At 39.2% G+C, this 20,198-nt stretch overlaps 1 long non-coding RNA gene and 1 pseudogene across 2 annotated transcripts in view; one reads left to right on the plus strand and one right to left on the minus strand.

The window, feature by feature from the left end:
• The window catches only part of LOC144257290 (uncharacterized), a 120,177-nt gene that overhangs the window by 86,883 nt on the left and 13,096 nt on the right, over positions 1-20,198 (plus strand). For both annotated transcript variants that reach the window (XR_013344421.1, XR_013344422.1), the window contains exons 2-3: positions 4,760-4,831; positions 14,615-14,814. This is a non-coding gene — a long non-coding RNA (uncharacterized LOC144257290). The remainder of the gene's footprint in view (positions 1-4,759; positions 4,832-14,614; positions 14,815-20,198) is intronic.
• On the minus strand, positions 1,725-3,305 carry LOC144257304 (testis-expressed protein 38-like; annotated as a pseudogene).

The raw sequence follows: 20,198 nt of genomic DNA on the forward strand, positions 1-20,198 counted from the left end.
GTAAGCATTCCAAACTGACAGCTATCTGTAAAAACTCTCACCAAAAGAATCAAATAATTTTGAACTGATTTTATAAATATACAATATCTCATATTTAAATATGTTTAAAGCTGTTATATCATAGGATTAACTTGGAGAGGTAAACAATTAATTTCACTATTTTAATAGAATATTTGTGTGCATGTATATTTCCCTACAAGACAGTTACAGACACAGACTCACACACACACACACACACACACACACACACAAATACACACAGAGGCACTGGGATTGAACTCAGGGTGTCTCTACCACTGAACTACATCCTTAGCCCATTTTTATTTTGAGACAGGATTTTGCTAAGTTGCCCACTCTAGACCTCTAACATATGATCTTCCTGCCTCAGCTTTCCTCCTAGAACCCAATTTTATTTCTCAATGCTTTTGAACTATTTAAAAATATAATACCTTATAAAAATTTAGTTTTTAAAACATCTATTACTTAATTTAATTTTCAGGACAACCTTTTATTTGGTTTCAAAGAACAAATCATCATATAACTTATTTTGTTATTATAATGCATCTAGAATATAATTACAGAATGTCATTCAGGTCTCTGGTCACCTAATATTTCTCTGGGTATACATTTCACTTATCTTTGTATTGCAATGCAGATAGATTTCTCTATAAGACAGTTAGTTTCAGCTTTACCATAATGGCAATTTTATTTTAGTTTTGCATTTAATTTTGAAGACCCTGATTTGGACCCAAACTTTATACATCAAACTCTAATGTTAACCAGGATCAGATTCTCTGTCAAAAATCCATTTCACAGGAGGTGCTATGGTGGAGCATTGGACAATTTTTTCAGTCTACACTCATGCTCTGAATTATAGTCTTACATGTTGTACTCCTCTACTTGGGCTCCAAATGGACTTTAAAAAAGTAAAATGACCAGACTGAAATGTTGACTTTCCTTAGCCTTGTTTGATTCACTTTTTTCTACAGAATACATTCAATCTAATAACAATTCCATTTAGCTTTACTTCCCCAAAATGATGCCTTCTCAATATGTTAACCACTACTGCCCAGGTCAACCTGTTGGTTCTCTTGTCTGCATTCTTGCTCTCTTTCTATCTACACATACTTCCTAAAATATACTCTGGGTAAAGAAAGTAGAATCATATATATATTTTTAGATTTAAATAAAACCATGTCACTTCTTCAGGTCAGGTTTCCTATCTCATTTCTGGTTAAAATCAATAACCTTTACAGTGTTCTACCAGGTTCTGTATTACCTATACCCTACCTTTCTGAGGTTATAAACTTGTACCCTTCATCTGGGTACAATGGCAAGTTTACTTCCCATCCTGCAGAACAGCAGTGCCTTTGGGGACCTAGCCCAGGGTCTTGAATACATTGAATACTTGTTGGAGGGAATTTTGCTCATCCACAAATATTGGCTCAATGTCTCTCTTCAGAGCCAGCCTCCAGTCCTCATTGTATTGGTGAGACTTGTGCCACCATCACACTTGGGGAAGGACATTGCCTTTCTCCTGGCAAATGAGATGCAAATGACTCTGACATTTCAAAAACTTTACTAATTAACTTCTAAATGGGCTCTGACCTGTGTGTCAAGATCACATACTTGACATTGACTCCTTTTTCTAAAACTTGGCACCTGAAACTCTCACTTTCAGTGAGAGGAGGCTACAGCCCTCAAGCAAAAGTCTACACATTGGGTCAGTTCACCCCTTGGGTCAGTGTGGAAAGGGAATAGAAGTGGACATGGCTTTCAGGACCCTCAAGAAAGGGGTAGGAGGCAGAATTGTCTAGCATGGTAGAAAAGTTCAGGCTGCAGAGGGTTGGGGCAGAGGGGATCTCCCGAAAGACAATTGGGAAGGGGGATGGGGTCTGTCACTCTGGCATCCCTTTAGGTGAGGGCTGCTGTGGGACCACCAGAGCAGGCTGCAGGGGAACAGGGGCTTCTGCCTGGGGGCTGCTGCCTCTGAAGGCATGACGCCTGTCTTCATGGAGGTGAGGCTCTGATGGAAGATCCGGAATTTGGAGTTGAGTGTCAATATTGGCAACAGCCTGAGGAGGGCCTATTCTGATCGCGGCAGTCATGCCATGTCTGTGTCTTCTGTTGACCCAGTACAGCAGTGGGCTGTAACTGAAGGTGGCAGCTCTCATCACCTCCACCCACTGCTGGGCACGCTGCCTCCTCTGCAGGTTCTTCCTCCAGTGTAGTAAGAGGATGCAGCCACCAGTTATCATGGTGCAGAGCCCCAACAATCTGAAGAACCATGGGACCCACACTGAGGCAGGAAAAAAAAGAAAGAGGCAAGCTGACTGACAGCTCCAGCTTGGGACCTGAACAGTTTCTCATTCCTCTCCTGGATTTGGCTCATTCTTCCTCTCATCCCTTCCCACCCTTCTCGAAGACATGCATAATAATTTCCTGATTCAGTTCAAGCTATATTTTCAGGGCACATAAGAGACCCCATTAGCCTTTTACAGATAAGGAACACTAGGTGTAGAGGGGCCATGACCTTCTCAGACTCAAGTCAGGCCTTCTGGCTCCAGTCCAGGCCCCATGCAGTCCTTCAGACTGAGAAGCCTCATGAAGGGCAAGGACCTCAATTGTATCTTTTCTGCTTGGGCAGAACATGGTCTCTGCCTTCGAGGAGTCCTTAGTTTCCTAGAGGAGTCTGTCTCTTAACTAATAGCACTCCATTCAGACAGCCACCACCCCATGCGTGCAAAGGGTCTTCCCTGAAAGTTTGTCCTCCACACTCAAAGTCTGGGTGTACAGATCCTCCTTTTGCAAATCCATAAGGCTCACTCTGGTTACCAGGCCTATAGCTCTTGAAAGAGTGAACCCACCCACTACTCTGCCCACCACTGGGAGTCCCCAGAAGGGCCCAGTCCCAATGTTCTCTAAAGATGAGGTCTCCGGGTTCTGAGCCTCAGGATTCTATGGCTGGTGCTTGTAGAGTGGTTGATGGAATAAGGGACTCCATCTTGTGACATCTCATGAGCATATTGCCTTCCATGAAAGACTGGTCCACCATAGAATTGTTTGTCCCCAACTTTGTGTGATGAACTCACAGGGCAGCCTCCAGGAAAGGGCCCTTACACCCTCAGGGGCTTCTCACTTGTGTTTTCAGTTGTTAGGGAGCCATTTTCCAGTGGGGAGTGGGGCAGGGAGGACAGTGAGCATTGGACAGCCCTACCCTCAATAAATATCTTACCTAGTTGTCCGGGAACAAAACATCTCAGAAGAACCAAGTGGTCCAAACCTCCTCCTTTGGCTCCTACCATCTCTGTTTTGTTTCTTCAAGAAGTGTTTTTTTTTTTTTTTTTGGCATCATCAGGTCCCATGGGACCTCCCCCCATGTGATCCTGCTTCTCTTTCCAGCTCCATCTCCCTTCCCACATGTCATATACCTTTCTGCCCTGGGCATGCCAGATTCCCACAGACCCTGCTTATTCCCCCTCTGGACTTTTTGCTCCCTAACTCATGAGTGTTGCTTACCACATTTTCACCACACTGAACACCTCCTTATCCTCCCAGGTGGTCAACTCCCCTACTCTGAGACAAATAGTCATTTCAGTTGATTTCCCAGTTTCTAAAACTCTGAAGCAGATGAATTTGAAACAAATTGGTCCCAGTGACAGGAATAAAAGTGATTTCAACAACTATAAATTTGTATAAAGTGGAAAACATAGTGTTCTACTGATTTAATATATTATTTTTAGAAAGTTGCTCTATTTGAACTGGTATAGAAGTGATCCCTTTGAAATAACACCACCCGCCCACTATGAACAACTAAAGTTCAGTTAAGTATAAATTAAATTTAAAAAAAATTAACCTGAAAAACCCCAGCATGATGATCTGCCACAGAGTCTTATTTTAAAATTGACATTTTTTTTTTCATCCCCCTCTCACCATCCCCAACCTGGGGGGAAACAGGATTACTTTTTGTCCCCATCCAGTTATCTATTCTTGAGCACACACCCACCATGGGAGTGAAGAAATTCAGAGTTGGGGATGGCAGCAGAAGACTTAAAAAATGATTATATCCCAGATTAACAAGTGAAGAAGATCGGGCACACCTGAAATCACATGATTAAAAACCCTCTGGTTCCCCCTGATGTGCAGAATCACAGCCTCTGGGACAAGAGTCCCCTGTATTTTTCCTTTGCTTTCAAAGCAATTAAACTTCTGTTTATCAACTAATATACTGATAAACAAATGGGTATATCCATCCAACAGAAATTGTGTGTGGATTTGTGTGTGTATATATACATTGTATTTATATAAGATTCTGATATTAGGGATGAAACCCAATATTTAGTTATTGAATAAACAATATAGGAAGCCTAAATCAATTAAAAATTGATTAATTTTCTCTCTTGAAAAAATGTTAATAGCAATTATACTTATTTTCTACATCTATATTACTTGTTGAGATGTGCATATATATGCGTGTTTGTCTATAGTATATGTATAATATAAAATATATAATACATTACATATATCTATTATCTATCTATATCTATATATCTATATCTGTAACTATCTATCTCGCTATCTATCTATCTGTAAAGTTAGGGCTGATGCATTAAGACTATGTAGGAATAACAGTTAACAAAGAGATGTGCTCCTGATAAGTAATCTTTATTTGAAGGTCCTTGGAAAGATCAATTATTGCTACAATTAAGAAATCAAAACCAGTTGACTTGTATCTAATTTTTCCTATTTTATTTCACAGAGTGCTGTGTGGAGTGCTCCTCAGCCTTAGAGATTCACAGATATTCAAGAACACAGTGTCCATGGTTTGCAGGTATCACTCCTTTGATCCTGGAGTTAAAATTTTAAGTCTCTGGGCTGGGGCTCCATCCCAGCTGTCTCCTTGTCCTTGACCTCATCTGTTTGTGGAGCCTGCCTGCCCAGGTCTTGATGTTGAGAGGAAGGGTCCCTTCACCTAGGATATGGGTGCCTCAGAAGAGACTCCCCTTTTTATTGCCCTACTTGTGTAAATGCAACTAAGACTGTAAACGGTGCTGTATGGTTGTGTGGCTACTGGCCACAGGCTTCTAAATAGATTCTAAGTGTTTGATGTTCTAGCACCCTGAATGATTCTAAGATGATTGAGTAAACATCCTAATTTTTAAATTATCAAGCTAACTTTCATTGCGGTGAAAAAAAAAAAAACAGATATACACCAGCTTTTTTTTTTGTTGTTAAAAACAATCATGAACATGGAAATCTGTGAGGATAAGTGCATAGAGTACTGCATACATGGCATACCTTAAGGGTGTCTGAGAGGCAAAGCACTCCCCTGTGCTAGGCGTGTGAGTAGCATACCATTCACCCCATAGGCACAGCCCTAGGCATGAGGCCACATGTTGCAGTACCAGCACTTGGTCCATGGCCCCTCCTTGATTGGTCGCTGCCAGGACAGTTGGACAGAAATTGTATTAGTGGCTGCCTATAGTCTGCTTAGCTATTGCCTGTGCAATAAAATCAGACCTGCTTCCTGCTTGGTCTCTGAAGGTCTTGATTAGCGACTGTACAGCCACACACTCCTCTACCCTGTACCATGGACCTCCTCACTGGGTGAGAGAGAGCCCACAGATATCCATCTCCAGGAACTGTGATTGACATGGTGATAACCAGGAAGCAATAGTATGATGGTTTTAGTTTTGCATCTGAATCTATAACATTCTCAGTTCACCTTGGCAAAATCACTTAATTCCAATAACTTCAACTTGGAAGGATTTTCTGATCCTTGACAACTAATTTGATGTATATGTTTCTCACCCTTGACCAGGAACTCTTCATTTGGATTTAGAAATTTTGATTAAGTTTCTTAATCAAGTATTTGTGTCTGTGACTAAATCAAGGTTAATTTTAGTGTGCCCCTAAAGCCCCTTCAAGTGTGAATATGAAAGTAGCAAGTTATGTGTTTGTTGCCAGGTTGGAGTCAACACAAATCAAATATGAATTATGCCCTATCAAAACGTTTAATTATTGAATAGCCTGAAGAGGTTTTCTGTTTTTAAAAATGATTTACTGTTTTTAAAAGGGACAATATAAAAAAAGATTCTCTTACGCCACTTATCCTTAAAAGCATGGACAAATGATGCACTATAAAGTAATATGAACATTGGATAAGCCACAAAATACAGAGTTATTCTTACACTGTCAGCTCTAATATCCATGAATATATCAGAGCAGTTACTTATAATTTTTTAATGTAAGGAAATAATCCACCATGAGTGAGAATCAGCAGGCAAATGACATCAGGATCAGACATTCAAAAATTTTACAGAATGAAATGGTGTAAACATTCCATAGTAAAGTATGCTTAAAGGGGAAATTATTAATGGAATAAAAGTCATAAGAAAAGAAACTAAGAATGTTGAATTAAAAGGTTAATTTAGATTTTGATATTTAACAATGGTAAACTTTACAAAAATAAAGGAAAATTGGAGGAAGTACCAAAGAGCAGTTTAAACCCAAAGAACATGTTTAACTAGAAAATACATGAAAATATCCATGGTTTAGTTGAGAGCCATAAAGATATGGAAGGGAAGAAAGTAAATGTTCAGCAAATTATAGGACAAAATAAAATCTTGCTTTATATCAAATAGAATTTTCCTTAGAAAAAATGTGGTTGGGAATAATAATCAAAAACAGACTCTGAGATGTTTGAAAATCATAATTTAACTAAAATCAATGAAAATAATTCTTCACTTAGGCGTATTATAGATTTAAGAATACTAGGGGGCTGGGGTTGTGGCTCAGTGGTAGAACGCTTGCTTAGCATGTGTGAGGCACTTGGTTTGATCCTCAGCACCACATGTAAATAAAATGAATAAAATAAAGGTCCATCAGTGTCTAAAAAATATTTTTTAAAACTTTTAAAAAAAGAATACTAGGAACAAGAAAATTTACAACAATTGGAAGAAGAATATGTTTATAAAAACAAATCATAGATGTATTATTTATTATTCAATACCAGTAGCAGAAACCAGAATAAATTCTACTGTATCCTTAAACCGTGCCAAAGTAATCAAAGTAGAATTTGATTCCCAGCTAAGCTATGTGTCTGAATTACAAACATGCTTACATGAATATATAAGGCATACACTGTGAGCCTTGATTTCATAAGTAATGAGTAACTACTAGGGTATGTTAAAACAAGGTAAAGTCCTATTTTAAAATTGATATGCGTGTGTTCAAAGAAAACTTAGAAAGATTTAGAGAATTAAAACATTTTAAGGAATTAAAATTAAGAATTAAAAAAATTAATTAAGAATTAAAACATTTAATCCCTCAGAGGCTGCAACTCAGGGAGGGGCAGGGTGAAGTGGCTGGGGATGGTGAGGTTCTCTCTCAAGGCTGGCATGGCAGCAAGGGCATGGGATAGTGGGTGTCAGAGTGATAAGGTAACCAGTAGCTGGGATGTCCTTTGAGGTGGAGGCGCCCGGCCCTGGTCTTGTGCATGGTCGACTGGCCTGCTCAGGAAGAAGAATGCTGGAGGCAGTGGTAGCCAGGCAGCTACCCAGGAACTTATGCTTCCCACAGCTGCCATGTTCACTCTGTCTATGAACCCAATGTGTGTGTCTGCTCACCCCATCGCCTGATATACCCTCTCTACTGAGGAAGGTTGTCTGCTAGGTTGGGCGGTCTTGAGAGAGAACCTCACCATCCCCAACCACTTCCTGAGTGGACTGTGGTTGCAGAAAGCAGAGGTCCTAGGACACCTACACAACCAAAGTGCATTTCTGTGGCTGGGGTGGCAGAAGACCAAGACAGAGAACTCGTTGCCCTTAGACTCCCAATGCCACCTGTGCCCTCCACCTTGTCCCAGCCCAGGGATGCACTTGGAGGGTGAGGATTTTCTAGGCCCCCCCACCTCCCACCTCTGCACTCTGCTACCCCAGCCCAGGGGAGATGTAGCTGGGGAGGGTGAGTGCCTTCTCCAAAGGCTGCCCCAGCTGGCAGCAGGCCTACTTATCCCTCAGAGGCTGCAACTCAGGGAGGGCAGGGTGAAGTGGCTAGGGATGGTGAGGTTCTCTCTCAAGACCGCCCCAACCTAGCAGACAACCTAGTTCCTCAGTAGAGAGGCTATATCAGGCGATGGGGTGAGCAGACACACACAGTGGGCTCATGGACAAAGGGAGACATGGCAGCTGTGGGAAGCAGAAGGTCCTGGGCAGCTGCCTGGGTACCACCGCCTCCCGCATTCTTCTTCCTGAGCAGGCCAGTCGACCATGCACAAGACCAGGGCCTGGAGCCTCCACCACAGAGGACATCCCAGCTACTGGTTACCTTATCACTCTGACACCCACTATCCCATGCCCTTGCTGCCATGCCAGCCTGGATCTCTTCGCTGCAGCCAACCAGACTCCCCACATGGCCACTGGATGCCACTTTCACTGTCCTGCAGCTGGACCCCAGTTACTTCTGCAGGATGAAGATGCTCACTGCTGGACACTGCCTGTTGTTGCTGCCCCTGCTTCTGAACTCTTATGGTGCCACCACCATTGTGCAGCACTCAAACTTCCAAACTCCAGATGGACTCCAACAATGCCCACCAAGGCCCCAATGTCATCGTACTTTACACCACACCTGGTGCCCGACCCCTCTACTGAGGATGGACCCCTGATGCAGCTGCATGTTGCTCCTGCACCTGCCAGACTCTGGAGCTCCGCCCTGCTGCCACCAGACTTTAACATGGATACTAGACAGTGACACTCAGTACTGGGGCCAACTTCATTGCAACTGCCAGAGTTTGGTCCATTATGTTTTTGCCAAGAAGCCCCTCTCCATAAAGAAAACGTGCAAGGCAAAAAAACAAGTGCTGATGGAGAAGCTCTTGCAAGTTATCTAGAAGGTCTTGCTAAGCTATTCGATGAAGATGTGTTGTGCTTGAGGTATTGGTGTCTGAAGTTCAGTTATGGCAGTGGTGGCAAAGGCAACTGAGGAGTCTGTAGGTGGCAACGTCAAGCCAGGCATCCAGAGAGTTGCATTCTCATCCTCTGGCAGTGGCAGGAGTCTGGTCCCAGTGCAGTGATGGTGGCTGCGGCATCACTGGTGGCCCTGTGGGGACTCCAGTGGCTTCAGTGTGGAGCTCTGTTAGCGGTGATGGTGACAGCTTGGGACAGCAGGCCTCAGAGTCAGAGGGTGACTGGAGGCTGCGATGGCCTCTGCAGTGGCTCCTCCAGGCAACTGGTATTGCTCCTTGTAGGGCCTGCCTGCCCACAAAGCAGGGCGCAGGAGGCGGTGGTAGCCAGACACCTGCTGAGGACCTTATGCTGCCCATTCCAGCAATGCCTGGCATTGGCCTGGAGCCCACCAGGCTGCTCACCTAATCCTTGAGTTCACCCTGCCCCTCCCTGAGTTGCAGCCTCTGAGGGATGAGTAGGCCTGCTGCCAGCTGGGGCAGCCTTTGGAGAAGGCACCCACCCTCCCCAGCTACATCTCCCGTGGGCTGGGGTAGCAGAGTGCAGAGGTGGGAGGTGGGGAAGCCTAGAAAATCCTCACCCTCCAAGTGCATCCCTGGGCTGGGACAAGGTGGAGGGCACAGGTGGCAGTGGGAGTCTAAGGGCAACGAGTTCTCTGTCTTGGTCTTCTGCCACTCCCAGCCACAGAAATGCACTTTGGGGGTGAAGATGTCCTAGGACCTCTGCTTTCTGCACCCACAGTCCACGCAGGAAGTGGCTGGGGATGGTGAGGTTCTCTCTCAAGACCGCCCCAACCTAGCAGACAACCTAGTTCCTCAGTAGAGAGGCTATATCAGGCGATGGGGTGAGCAGACACACACAGTGGGCTCATGGACAAAGGGAGACACGGCAGCTGTGGGAAGCAGAAGGTCCTGGGCAGCTGCCTGGGTACCACCGCCTCCTGCATTCTTCTTCCTGAGCAGGCCAGTCGACCATGCACAAGACCAGGGCCTGGAGCCTCCACCACAGAGGACATAAAAAATAATTCAAAGCTACAAGCCCATCAAATGATGGGAACTTTCTAAGCCATGGTATGGTATAGTAGACCAAATTAAGGCTTTTTATTCAGAGTGATATTACCACACAAATTAATTCATCAATTTCATTTTTGTTTCATTTTGGAGTAGCCACCCATTTACATCTTTATTATATTGTCATTGTTATGTTCATTTGGTAATGAAGAAGGTAATTCTGTTTTGTAATCTCATCTACTACTCAGCTTTCATGCCCTGACTACAGTGAAAGGATTTTCCTGGTATAGATTCAGTTGAATCATTCTCTGAGATTTTAAGTGAATAAATGGTATTCTTTTTAGTGTTAAACCAAATTGAGTATGTGCATTTACTAACAAGGCTAACAAGTCTACAAGTTTGAATAATAATATTATTTTTTTTTGTAAAGGACAATTTCAGGTTTATCCAAGTGTGATAATTTTAATATTGTATTTAAGAACACTTTATATGCTAACTGAAATCTATGTCAGAGGGGAAAAAAACCCATTTCTTAAAGTACACAGTTTTCTTTAAGGCATTTAATAATATTAGAAAGAAAACTCAAAAATTTCCTTTTAGGAATTCTATTATGGTTGTTATCTAGTTTCATGTGTTGATTGAGTAGATGTGTACTGAGTACACTATTAAAAGCTCTGGTGATACTATAGTGTGAAAAACCATGTCCTTGACCTTGTGAAGCTTATGGTCTTCTGATGGGGTGATAGACAGAAAATTAAAAAAAATTGAAAATACAAAATAAACAGGTAAAGAAATTGAAATTTAGGGAAGTGTGAGGAAAATGGAGGATACAATTCAGGACAGAAAATAATGAGAGATGAACTAATTCACAGAGTGACTAATGAAGGCCTACTGAAGAAGGTAGATTTTAGGCTGAGACTTTAATGGAAAGGGGTAGACCATTCAAAGAGCCCAAGATAGTGGTTTATGGCTAGAGATCAGCAAATATCAGGCATCAAAGCATAAAGAAGCTTGGATCTCTCCAGAACCGAAAACAGTCTGGTGTGGTTAAGCATGTATGTGTGTGGGGAGTGGAGGAGCAGGGAAGAGGCGGTATAAAATTAGGTTAGAGAGGTAAACAGGCTCCAGATGATTCAGAGCCTTTCAGACTCTGGATTTTGAAATAAGTACAATGGGGAAGTAATAAAAATTTTAAATGTAGAGAGTCATTATCTCATCTGAATTTTTAAAACCTTATTTTGGCTGCTCTTTGAAGAAGGAAATATGTGTGAGCTTGTACCTGTATGTTTGTGTTTGTGGTTAAGTACAGAAATAGAGAGACCACTTGAAAGGATATTAGAATTGTCTCCTTAAAAAATTAAAGGGTGGCAATGAAGATGAAGCCAAGTGAAGAGATTTGTGACATTTTGGAGGTACTGTATTTTGGATGTATAGATTGTGATATTCAAGGTAAGGGAACATCAAGATTCAACTTACCACTTTTTTTTTTCTTTTTTGCAACTGACTGTATCACAGTCTCATTTTCTAAGATCAAGATCGGTAGATCTTGTTTCAGAAGGAGATTGTGTTTGCTTTTAGACTGGCATTAAACCTATTGTAAAATTGATTAGTTCATCAAACATTGATTGAAATTCACCATACACCAGACATAATACTAAATATGGGGGATACCTGGTGTTCCTAAAGTTGTGGGATTTCAGAGATGATAGATTTCAGAGTGCTAAAAGAGACCATGAAGTTATGAGCGATCTACTTCATTATCCTTATTTTAAAGATGAAGGGTAGAATTTGAACCATTTAATTTCTCCAGAAATATCATGAATCCTCTATAAAAATCATGGTTACTTTTGTAAAAGTTAAATTTATTCATCCAGAGCTAGTTGTGGCATTATTTTTCTTCAGGGATGTGATGAATCTATATTCATTTGTTTTAATGAATCATTATAATTAGCATTATTAAAATACTTTCTGATGTATTATAAAGTCATGAAAATACAAGTAGCTTAGCCAGGATTTCAATGAGGAATGCTTTATTGGCTCCAGCCAGATTTATTAATAACAGAAACATGCAAAATCATAAGCCATATTCTAATGTACACACATTTTCTTCACTGTGGCATTAATAGTAGACAAAAGGGAAATTGGCCATTGGTGTTTCTATATGATTGATAGTAAGTTGCTAATTACTTTGAATTATTTTTGAGTGAACTTTTTAAACCTAATATAAAGCATGAAATTGAGAGGAAAGGGAAAAAAAGAGGCCCCCCAAAGTTTGTTTTTCTGTAATGCATACTAGATGTGCATGTATAGAGATGTGTGTGTGTGTATTAAAATATTTGTTTTATGGCCCTATTTAATTTTTATAAATTATGTTGTTTGGTTAAGAATAAGTAGTGAGGAAATGCATTGTACAGATTTGAATAATTTAAATACCAGGAGAAGAAAAAAGAAGATTATTTAGGGTGGTCTAAATAAGCAAGCTTATTATCTAAATTATATTACACCATTTATTGTTCATTTAGAGCAGAGTTTTCTTGGCTCTTTATACTAGGTCAAGTACTGTGAAAGAAAAGAGATGAAAGTTCTTGCCCTAAGGGCATAACAAACTTAAAACATCAGGCATGATCCAATCTGCAGACATACCAGCACACACACCAGGAGAGGCTGTTTCCTGCAGTCAGTGGTTACTGCCATGGGAATGCCCCATATAGCAGAGAGTTTCAAGATATTTTGTAGAAATAGGGGGTGTTAATTAGAAGAGCATTTCAGTATAAAAAAGGATAAAAATAGATATCAAATAGACAGATGACAGTCCAGTGTCCTACTTGAAGTTTAAAAGGAGTTCAGAGAACAGAAGATTTTGAAAGCAAGGAAGGAGATAGATTGGAATGTGTGCCAAAGGAGGAGGCAAAGCTACTGAGAAGATGGGTGAAATTATCAAAATAAAAAGTAATTAAACCAAAGTTCTGCCTCATCGCTGAATCTGGAATGGCATGATTACATTCAAAAATGCTTTGACCAATATCAGAAGGTTTAACCTGCCCCTTCAAGGAAAAAACATTAATAACCAAGGGCTGATGACAAAATGCATGAAGTTTATCACCAAGATTGTGAACACACAAATTGGTTAAAAAATGGTAACAATAAAGAACATTCAAAAAGGTAGCTTGTCTCCTGGAATCCATCAGAAATAATAAAATAGGGGTTTTGTTTGTGAATGTTTCCAAACAGCAATATTCTGTTTTATGAGTTTACTGTATCACTGTATCCTTGTCATAGACACAAGGGTGAGCTGGGCACAGGGGTCCACAGCTGTAATCCCAGCATTTCAGGAGACTGAGTCAGAAGGATTGAAAGTTGGATGCCAGTCTGGGCAACTTACTGAGAACTTGTTTCAAAATAAAAAGGGCTGGGTATATAGTTCAGTGGTAGAACATTCTTGGTTTCAATCTCCATTACCAGGTAAAAAAAAAAAGAAGAAGACCTAAGAGAGAAAGTGCATGTCTCACTTCCTGAATAAATTTTTAAAAAATAAACCTTCACAAGAATTTGGAGGAAGCCTTTGAGGCAGGAAAATCTGTCTTAATTCCTAACCACACATCCCTGGGTCTTCCTGTGAGCTCACCTCCTCCAGTCCTCCTGTGGTAGTTCAGCTTTCTGTTGATTAATATTTTGCCTGTAATTAGCTTCTTCTCTTGCTATGTATACAGTATTCAGCCTTGTACTTCTTCACATATCACGTTAGAATATTCTTCCCGGGGCACCCACTCATTCCTGCAGGCTGAGGGGGAGAGTGGGGTAAAGGAAGGACAACTGACCAAGCAGGGTTTTTGTTTTTTGTTTTCTCCCAAACTTCTTTGGCTGCACTAATTTCCAACCAGCCAGAGAAACTCTCGAGAGGATACATCTTGAGAAATGTTCACATATGCAAACCAAATGTCTTCCAATGAGGTTTAAAAAAAAAAAAATCTCTTTAAACGTTAACACATGTAGGGCCAGAGCTTGCTCAGGTAATCCAGGCCTGCACAGGCAGGCCCCGTCAGCACGCACCAGATACACAGGCCCTCATCTTGAGAATTATGTTTTTGTTGGTCATTTTCATAAATTGCTTCTTTACACATTACCTCTAGAACTTTCCCATTCTTAAGTCTACTCAGGAAAAAGAGGTTCTCCTCATTCAGCAGCCAAACTCATTTAAGGAGGCAGGAAAGCATAGCAAGTTCTTTCCAAGATGCCTCTGGGCATGTTGTTGTCAGGTCTGTGGTTTTCATCTAGAAATTTGGCCAGAAGGTTGATTGGTTCTTGGTTCTTGGTTCTTGGTTCTTTTCTTTCTTTCTTTCTTTCTTTCTTTCTTTCTTTCTTTCTTTCTTTCTTTCTTTCTTTCTTCCTTCCTTCCTTCCTTCCTTCCTTCCTTCCTTCCTTCCTTCCTTCCTTCCTTCCTTCCTTCCTTCCTTCCTTCCTTTCTTTCTTTCTTCCTTCCTTTCTTTCTTTTTTTCTTTCTCTCTTTCTCTCTCTCTCTCTCTCTCTCTCTCTCTCTCTCTCTCTCTCTCTCTCTCTCTTCTTTCTTTCTTGGTGTTTTAAGAAAGAATTGAATATAGCACAGTACCTTAGTCTTTCCCTTTCATTGTGTTTCTCAAACAGGAAAGTCCATCAGCTTGATCATGGAGGAGAACAATGACTCCACGGAGAACCCCCAACAAGGCCAAGGGCGGCAAAACGCCAGAAAGTGTGGGTGGCTGAGGAAGCAAGGAGGCTTTGTCAAGACCTGGCATACCCGCTGGTTTGTGCTCAAGGGAGATCACCTCTATTATTTCAAAGATGAAGATGAAACCAAGCCACTGGTAAGTAGGAAAAAAAAAAAGCATTGCAGGCCTAAGAAAGCCAAGAACAAGTGGGATTTACTAGAAACTGATGGAGACTAAAGCCAACTCCAATTCCTTCATTTTCTAGCCATCCTTCACGCTTCTTCACCATTGTTTGCTTTAATGTGGAGCCGATGAACTTGCTAATTGAGGCCAACAAGCAGTTTATACTTGTCTAATGTTAATTTTCTTTTTACTAAGCTGGAAAAGAATACCTGAGTCCCTCAGGCACGCTAACTTCATGAGAGATATTTAATGCACATCTACTAGAAGATACACTTTGTCGCCCAAACATCTTTTTTTTTGGGGGGGGGGTAAGTTAAAAGGATAGACTTGAAGGCAAACTGTAAACACGACTGACTTTCAGTAATTGCTGAGACATCTTCAATAAGAATTCTCAGAGGCATCCGCTCCACCTTAACTCTTATAAAATATGGATATGGTACTAAACCAACACACATAATATACTCCTCTGGGAATCATTTCTGTGTTGCTTCGTGGTTCCTTAGCAGTCTTTTATTTCCTTATTTTCTCAGCCACAAATCCCAAGTCTCCAGTGGCAGAAGAAAAATCTCCAAACTGCATTTTGTAGCTGCAACAGGGGTTTTCAGCTGTGATCATTGCTCATTAATTGATGGATGTGAGCTGAGGCATCACCCTGTGATTTCCCCTCATCTACATCTGTGGGATGTATAAATCAGAGAAGAGACATTGTAGATTAGTTTATGTAAACATCCCTGACAGTATGTTCTTGAGGCTATTTCCTCTTGTGTTAAAGTTCAAGAACTTAATTAGAAATTTGGATCGAGACTCTGCTTTAGTATTTTAAATTCCTGAGGCATTATAATTTCACAAGGTTCTCATTCCTTTAATTGGATTACATAAAAATAGCAAAGAAAGTACAACTATAAACCCAAATAATTTTCTGTTTTTTTTTTTGTGTGTGTGTGTGTGTGTGTGTGATTCCTACTCATTTTTGAATGTCCACAAAGGCTATTTGTGCACATTTTCTTATGAAGTACTCAAAATAATGCTCTGAGGTAGATGTTATTAATCCCATTTTGCCCTAAGAAGTCAAGGCTTAGGTGTGATTCAGATAACCCAAAGTGCAAAAGATGATGGGGCCGTGATTTTGTCTGGATACATCTGAGTTCATATGTCTAGAGGAATGTAACTTAATAAGCTGGTCCCACATTAATATTATGACAGTGAGAGCACATTTCTGCATCTGTTATTTTACTTGACATAGCAAACCTGTGAGGAATACCAGGATTATTTTAACAGATCAACACATTGTGGCTTAGAGCTTATGAAGTGACACGATCAAGATCACATAGAGATCAGAGGCAAAGTAGTGCCTGTGATGTTACTTAAAATCGTACCCATTCAGGTTAACAACTCAGTCCACCTCACACCATGCCAGAATGAGAATCCATGGGATCGGACACGGAATCTTATTCATATTTCCATTTTCTTTGATGAGCTCCTCCATATCCGTCTCCACTCTGATTCCCCATGTTCTATGTTTTTCACATTAACTTGATCCCTTTCACTGAATTTGGTAAAATGATTTTGGTAAAAATAATATCTGGATGTCTTGTGTTCAGGATAATAACTCACAATCTTATTCTGAGTATTTTATGATAAAGAACAAGGTGCCCTTTTCTCACTACACCTTGTAATTAAACACGAAAAAGTAGACCTTCTTGAAAAATGTTATAGCTGGAAAAAAAATTATATCTATTTGTATTTGCCTGTGTAGCAGCCAAAGGGCTATTGTTGATGAATGGCAGATGAGGACTAGAATCAGAGCTCCTTGCTCCTGATACAGTGCTCCTTCTGTTTTGCCTTTTGCCCTCCCAGTGAGATTCAACTTTTCTTTAGACTTACTTTAAGTAAGAAGTATATCTTGGTCATGTTCAACTTCAGTGCTTCCAACACAAGGATGCCCTGGGCCTTTGTATGTTTTCATGAAGGATACTTCAATAATATTGGAACAAACAAGCATTACTAAAGAAATGAAAAAAAAAATTCACTCTTTTAAGAATTCCTAACCAGCTAGAAATGTTCAATAAACATAACCTCCTTTTGTTTTCTCTCTTACAAGGCATTTACTAAAATAGGCACATAAAACCCCTGAAATGTGTTTCTCTCTTGTCCCAGAATAAGGATCTTAACTGACTTATGGAAAACTGTCAGTGAGTTTCTCCTAAACTCAATAAAGAAAATCAAACTGTATCATTATCTTTATTATGAAAAATGCTCACCTGCTGAGGAAAATATATAAGCAAAATTATAATCACAATAGAGTACCATGGAAATGCTAAATGCTGTGAAAACACAATGTAATTAGCACCAAGGAATGAGTGGTGCTCATCTGCTAGGGTTGGGAAAAGGTGCACAAGGTAAAAGATGACTCTTACCTGGGGTGTTGGAGACTGGTGGAGGTTTTCCAGGTGGATAAATTGGGAAAAGGAATTCAGAGCTGGGGGAAGATATGGAGTTGTATAATAGATATCTATTGATAGAGTGTTCCATAATGAAAGGGTGGCAAAATGACAAGAAATGTCATTAGAGAAATCAGTGGGGCCATAATAGATAGGATCTGTATGTAGAGCAGTTACTGCATTCCCTTGTAGGCATTGGGAAGCTATTTCCAGACAAGCTGCACAACTATGTTAATCTTGAAAAGAATTAGGATAAATGTTTCCTAGTTTAAAACCTTAGTTAATGAATATAGTTTTCTCAATTAGGTTTTTCTTCCATTCATACCTTCAATTTTCATCTCTCCAAGAAAAATATGTATATAACTATATATATGCAAAAATATGTATATATCTGATTTAGTGTGTTACAGACTTAATCACTTAAACTTAAAATTGATGTTTTTATGTTCTTTTTTTTTTTTTTTTTTTTGGTACCAGGGATTGAACTCAGGGGCACTCAACCACTGAACCACATCCCCAGCCCTATTTTATATTTTATTTAGATACAGGTTCTCACTGAGTTGCTTAGGGGCTTGCTTTTGTTGAGATTGGCTTTGAACTTGTGATCTTCCTGACTCAGCCTCCCTTGCTGATTACAGGCGTGCGCCACGGGGCCTAGCTTATTTTTATGTTTTTATTCACATTGAAACTTGCCTTCCAAATATTCAACACCCTGTGCAAGTTTGAAGACCTAGAAAGTTTCACCTCCATTTTTCTTATTTTCTTTTTTGAGCCAACACAAAAATGCCTCTAAGTTCTCTCTAAGGACAGTATCTGATTGTAAACAATGACTTTCCAGTGCTTAACCAAGATTCCCTGGCAATATATTAGCAGCTTTTCTCACAATATGGCTATTTTATAATTAAAATAAATCAGACATTATATTCTTAGTATCCTGTGATTTTTTGAGAATATTGAAATAAAATCCCATAACTAGTTTATCATGAATAAAACTATTTCCAGAAATCATTGGCTACAAGTGTTTGTACTTATATAGAAATGTATTTTATTCACAACAGATTTAAAAACAAAAGGTGATTTTTGTTGTTTCTGAAAAGCACATTTACACAGAAAAGTGATGTATGTAGTCAACTTATGAAAATACATTGATATATCTATAATTCTGTGACTCACAGGCCACTACTGTAAACATTCTATATGGTTGTATTTTTCCATTTTGAGGTAATATTTTTATTTTGATTTTTTAATTTTATAATAAAATCTTATTTATTTTTAGAGAAAAAATTTAGAAATCATACCATGCAGAAAACTAATAAAACAAAAATCCTCCCTATCACTGCATATTCCTAGAACTTTGAAATAGTGATTTTTAGAAAGGTTTTAAAACAAAGTTACACTAAATTCATGAAAGTTTCTGTGTGGTCATCTTTTATTATTAATAGTGATGACAAATGACTGAGGCCTTAATTATAGATACCATAACACGGAGGGAACAGATAAAGCATGAATGTTAGTTATCCTAAAACTCAGGCAATTTTGCTGGTTTCGTTAAATGAATCCATTGATAAATTTCGAATGCTCTTTTGGATCCATTTATCTTAATTCTATCATGAAGTGTATTATTACTTAAAAAAAGCTGAATCTCAACTTGGGCTATGCTAGAGAATACTTCTGACATATTATCATTGCTAGAAGTGGACCAGAGAAAGCATTGATTTTTCGGAGCCAGTTTGAGACTCCTGATAAAATGGCTGAAACCTAACAGGCACCAACCCAATTAATTTATTCTAGACATTCTACAGAAGTTATTGATCCAATTGTGTGGGGAATGTTTTTTCTGGACATGATGAGAGTGACACTATATTAGATCATAATAGATTTTCTTAGGGAACAAAATGATTTTGAGTGAATTATAACCTGAGGGCTGACCACTACATGTGCAAGCATTGATTGCTGATTAAGAGTAAGCTCTAATTTTAAATATTTAATTCATGAGTTCATGAGATGTAGAAATCTCTAAGTCATTGCTGTTCTCTGTTATAAAATATGAGCCAGAAGGAGTCAAAGCCCCAACTAAGTGCTTAAAATAATACTGAAAACAATAAAACTTGGATTTCATCCTCAAATCCAAAGCAGATTTCTACATGGCATCCAAACCTTTGGGTGTTTAAAAAGACATATAAAATGGTTCTGTATGTCATCATGAAATTTAAGAGCTCTTAGTGCTTTCCTAGAAAAGATCAAGACAGAAAGTATTAATATAAAATATTTTACTCTTGTTGAATAATGTTGCTTATCACTGTATGGCAATATAGGCATAAGATGTATGTATTCATTTCAGAGTAGATAAAAGTAAAATTGTTTGGGTTGAATTTTGGCTTATCTACTTACTAATTGAAATACATTGGACAAATGTCTTAGCTTGTACAATGACATAATAATAGCACACACCTCATAACATTACTGGGAGGATTAAATGAGAATTTATGTAGATGATTTTATAGAAATCAATGGCATCAAACAAATGTTAGCTATTTTTATAATATTAGACTCTTGTATTTTAAGAGACTTATACTCCTCATTCATTCATTTGATTATTTAAAATTTCAAAATGTATTTGTAAGTTTCTAATGTGTCTATGGGGATTATGCTAGATTTGAAGAAATATAAATGTGATATATATTACAGAGAAAAGTGATTTGTGCAGCCAACTTTTGAAAATACATTAATATATTCATAATTTTGTCACTTACAGGTCACTACTGTAATTGTTTTATATGGTTTTATTTTTCCATTTTGAGATAATATTTTTTTTTTCTATTTTGAATATTTGATCATATGATAAGATTACACACACACACACACACACAAATAAGTATTTTAAAGAACAAGCTGATTTGTTTCTCAAGTGAAAAA

Source organism: Urocitellus parryii, chromosome 10 (assembly GCF_045843805.1).
Source record: "Urocitellus parryii isolate mUroPar1 chromosome 10, mUroPar1.hap1, whole genome shotgun sequence".
NCBI lineage: Eukaryota > Metazoa > Chordata > Mammalia > Rodentia > Sciuridae > Urocitellus > Urocitellus parryii.